Below are 5,534 nucleotides of genomic sequence, written 5' to 3' on the forward strand. Positions count from 1 at the left end.
AGAGAGAGAGAGAGAGAGAGAGAGAGAGAGAGAGAGAGAGAGAGAGAGATGGTAATCCTCTGCACGCCCAGTAACATGAGCATGCATAAAGGCAGGTATAATTATATCCGGCACACTTGTTCTAACTTCGCCCAAGTCGAACACACACCAGGAAACTCTCGCAACCAACACAATGAACTTCTCGTTAAAAGAATAGAATACCATACCCAATCCAGTTTTCAAATTGTACACCTGAATTATACAGGATGAACGCCTGTACAAAAAGATCGTGTCACTAGAAACGAGCAGGACAGCCGGCTCACCTCCCACAAGACGTAACATTGCAAACATGACAAGCTCGGGCTGACAAGTATTTTAAACACGCAGTCAAAATTTACGACCATATTTACAATACATTTTAACAAGGGCTTTCAGCGAGGCAGCATGGACTAATACGATGCATGAAGCGGATTGTGATTATTATGTATGAACTAATATATTTTTGTAGACCATACATATGCAGTTGCGAGTGCCGTAAAACCTCTACTAAAACTAAAAAGACCATACACAGAGTGAAGCACTGAGTAAGAACTACACGCAGTAGAATACCATGCAACTACAAAGAAGCTAAAAAAGCAATTTTAACCCTATCCGTACGCCGTGTTTTACTATCGTATCCATACGACGTGGGGAACTCTGTGTCACCCCTTTACAAAGACGAAATTTACTCGTTAATCTTATCCGTACGCTTTGCATAGCAGTCTGTCAAAATGATATTTTTTTTGAAATTCTAAAAGTTTCAAAGAGATCTTCTACTAGAAGTATTCTAAACTGTGAAGCATACAACTCCTGGGGTACAGAAAGACCCCAGTCGTACGGATAGGGTTAAACAATTGATTTCCTTGACCATGCCATACCAAATTGCAGTTTCTCCCGTAAACGACAAACTGACAACTGCATGCAAGAATAAGGGGGGGGGGGGGGGGGGGGGGGGTTCGAATTCACTATTTTGACAAAGGCTTGATTTGACCACGACGCATCACAAATGATTTGATCCAATGTTGTCTAAATACGAGTCTGTGAAGTACAAGAGACATGGTCAGTGACTTCACCATCGCACACAGACGACTTAAGTTTTTTCCCGGTCTTTTGCTTTAGTAAGAGTTTTATAGTATAGTAGTATAAGGTTTTACGGCGCTCGCAACTGCTAAGGTCATATGAGCGCGCTAAGACTTTTACGGCACTTGCAAAACAATAAGGCTATATAATAAGTGCCGAAGAATAGAGGTGTTACAAGAGAGCAGCAAACACATAAAGAAGGAGAGATAAGGGCGATAGATTTATGATAGAAAAGAAAGAACAAACCACACCAGAGCACCTGGAATTTTTTAAAATAAAGTAGCATACATCGGTCTTTACTAGTACGGTGTAACCTTCTCAGCCCGGTTTGGCCCTGACGGGCATTAGAACAAAAATGTTAAATCAAATAATATAGTACTTGACGCCTGGCTACTTAGTAATTTATAAAGGCTTTTAACATCACATCCACTCAATAATACATGACAATGTAATTGCATTTATACAACGCATATTCCAAGCTTTACGGCGCGTTTTATGCGCGTCACAACTATTATTACCCCGGTAGACCCTGGAACACCCAGACACATTCCCGATTTCCTTCCAGCCGATTAAGCCCTCAAACACTCTAACAGTCTGACGAGATCTTCCGCTGTCTGTAGCCGAGTACTCGTTCCCACTTGGATTCAGTGAAGAAAATTCATATAAAGTGCCTTTCCCTAGGACATAACGTCTGGCCTCTGACAAGGTGAGAACTCATGACCTTCCGTTATGAACCTATAGCTTTCGGACTGGACCACCAATGCTTGAAGTCGTCATTTTTTCCCTTCATAATTCAAATTTAAGGACAACATTTCAGTTTGGAATACGTCAACGACAAATCGAAGCCAAAATGGAAACCCATTAGGTCTATGGTTCTCAGTATTTTAGGATCTGCTGGGGTAACACAAGTTGCAAAGCGCATAGTGCGTGCTGTGCAGTAGTGTGCAGCACAGATATGCACATTAAAAAAATTAAAAAATATTATTACACACTGTGCGAATACACCTTAATGAACAGACTAACTTCACATCTATTATCTATTTGTGGTGGCCGAATTTTGCTATTCAAAAGGCTTTTTAAAGACTGCATCGATCGACATGCGGTTTTCGCAAAAGGATTCTTTAAAATATTCTCCAGATCATGACGCCCTTGGTTTTTTCAGTTTTGACACAGTTTTGCTGCAAAAAGCTAAATTTCTTTATTTTGCCGATCGCTTTTGAAGGCCGACGCTACTGTCTCTGTAATTTTAGAACATCCGCCAGGTTTTTTTTTTAAATTTCAAGTCGTACTTCCGTTCGATACCATCGCGCAATACTGAGCACTATTTTAAGTGTGCGACCCGTATAGATCTAGCCTCATGTTTTCTTCTTTTTACTTGGGGCTAAATTCGACTGTGATCCTTTCGTTTGATACCCATAAAATAACTGTGGTTTAGAATCATTCAAAGGGTGCACAGTTTTATTGATGAATCTGAAGTCACTGCAGTTTAATTTTCAGTTTCTCATTAGTTTCGTTTAGATCTAATCTTGGGAAAGTCCGTCTTCTAATACGCCATTGTGAACAAGTGAGGTTTCCGTTCACAAGGAGAATGTACTGATCCCACAATACTTGACGACCGATTCTTTTGAGTCCGTTCATGGAACGGGAAACCCCGCTAGATCTAGTTAAATCTAAAAGTAGTTCGGTCCTTTTGTTCAATTCGTGGGACGAATAGACCACGCCGAAACTGAGTTTGGTTCTTTTTATTTTTCAGTGAGAGAGACCATAGCATTAAAATTTGTGAGGCAGTGTGGTTCAATCAGGCGCTCGTGAAGATAATCAAAGTGAAGAAACTAGTATTCGTCGGCAGGTTCGTGAATTTTTTTAAAATCGAATTTTCGTTTCTTGGCTCAGCACACCTTTTATGCCCATTAAAGAATACATTTCTGTTTGGATTTTACAAAAAAAACGTTGAATCAAGGCTTGCAAGATGTAAATTTAAAGTTCCACGGACTCTCAAGCTACGGAAATAACTAAACTTCGGCAGCCATTTTCTCGTTAATTTCACCTCTGAAACCAGGAGACCCCCACCTCCTTCCATTGCCAATATCTCGACTTGTATTTTTAAAAAAAGGTATTTTTTCATCTAAAGCAAGGCAAATGGACAGGCTGTAAGGTGATATGAATACCTTCATAATGCCAAAAAAAAACAACTGACGAGCGCATGATTCCACCACGTCGTGACACATTTGAACTTGAATAAGCGGCCTCACACGTGGCTCCCACTTCCCCAGGACCAGAGCTGGCGCCCGTTTTCTGAGTATTCGCGATATGTGTTACTCTATTGCGAATATCTCAGCCCCAAGTAAACTTATCGAGATGAAACTGCACCAAACTATTAACAATATGTGCCCCTAGACTCAGACACATGTTTTTATTGAAAAAGTACTTTGATTGAAGTAATTTACGTGTAATGTGTAATCAATTATGTAATAGTAAACTTTTGTCCAGAGTCAGGTCCTAACAGGATAAAAGACCAAATCTAGATCCACTAATAGAGTAAATTGCTCCTCTTTGAGTGATAACTCTTTCTAGATCTATCAGTAATTACTTTCTCCTCGATTGGAAGACTCTCGATCCAATAAAAAGAAGGTTATTGTCCAAGTCAACACTGTCTGTGTTCATATGAGTTTCGGCAAGCACCTCACATTCGGTGAAGTACCTTTTCTAAACTAATTTTATAGTTTCCATATGAATTGCCAGAAATCGGAAGCAAAATAACTAAACGGAACTAATCATTCGGTCAACGAAAACATAAATAATATGTTAGGAGAAATGTCGACTGGCCTTTGTTCAGATCTAGATCTAGGTCATTTCGCTCGCGAGCATTCTCGTCCATGGTCCATGGGAGACAGAGAGGCTTTTCAAACATTGGTTGCTCTTCCTCTATTTTTTGCACATAGACGCCATGAAAAAAAGTTGCGCAGCTCCCAAAAGATATATATTCTTATTCAGGGTTTGTCTTTGTTGTTGTTGTTGTTGTTGTTGTTGTTGCTGTTGTTGTTGTTGTTGTTGTTATTGTTGTTGTTGTTGGGTTGGTTTTTTTGGGGTTTTTTTCTCATTATCTTTGGTTTCATAAAAAATTATAAAGACTAATGGCATGCAAAGAGTATATAAATCATACAAAAGTTGTGAACAAGTGTGTATAGAGTCGAGATACGAGGTCATTTCATGGGGATTCGATTTTAGAAGTTTTACAATCTTCAGTTACGGTGCCATTTTCGAGTCTCCAGAAATTTGTTTTTATCTTTGGCTACGTTGCCAACTCCCACTGCACCCCACCCCACCTCTCTCCATACACACACACACACACACACACACACACACACACAAACGCGCGCGCGCGCGCGCACGCACGCACACACACACTCACATACACAATATTATGTCAGTTTTCTCCTATCACACCTGGCCATCTGGTTATGAGTAAATGAGTAAGACCAGTAAGAGATACTTTTAGTTTTAATAAGAGATTTACGGCACTTGCAAATGAAGAAGATTCGAGGTGTTACAAGGGAGTCACAAACACAAAAAAGAAGGAGGGGAGATAAAGACGATAGATGTTTGATAGGAAAGAAGGAGCAAACAATACCAGAGCACCCCCAACCACCCACAGAGATACTTTTACTAACTTTAAAAACAATTTTAACATTTAGTGAACACCAACATCCACCAGTGTGTGTTCTTTTCTCGTAAAGCAACAATCCCCGTTACACGATCATCCATCAAAGAGAAAAACTTTTGTTTACTTTACAGGACACCCTGTGGGCTTTTTGGCGAAGGTATGCCCAAATGACGACATTCACAAATCTACCTCGTAGCTACATAATAGTGTGGTTTCTTCGTCGGCATGTTAACCGTTCATTTACAATACAACACTAAAAGCTAACAAGGAGACAAAACCAGAGACAGCCTAAAGCGCGCGCGCGCGCCCGCGCGCGCGCGTGTGTGTGTGTGTGTGTGTGTGTGTGTGTGTGTGTGTGTGTGTGTGTGTGTGTGTGTGTGTGTGTGTGTGTGTGTGAGTGAATGTGTGTGAGAGAGAGGGGGGAGAGAGAGAGAGGAGAGAGAGAGAGAGATAGAGAGAGAGACAGACAGAGAGAGAAAGAGATAAAGAGAGAGATAGATAGGGGAGAGAGAGAAAGAAAAAAGGAGACAAAGATAGAGAGAGAAAGAAAAAAAGGAGACAAAGATAGAGAGAAAGGCGGAGGCATAAATCTGCACCACAAATGAACTACTTTTTTATGTTGACAGTTTCGTTCCCTACTTCACACATACACACACAGACACACACACACACACACATACACACACACACACACACACACATAAATACACATACATACACACACCCACTCACACACATACACACATACACATACATACATACACACACACAC

This window comes from Aplysia californica, unplaced genomic scaffold (assembly GCF_000002075.1).
Source record: "Aplysia californica isolate F4 #8 unplaced genomic scaffold, AplCal3.0 scaffold00078, whole genome shotgun sequence".
Lineage (NCBI taxonomy): Eukaryota > Metazoa > Mollusca > Gastropoda > Aplysiida > Aplysiidae > Aplysia > Aplysia californica.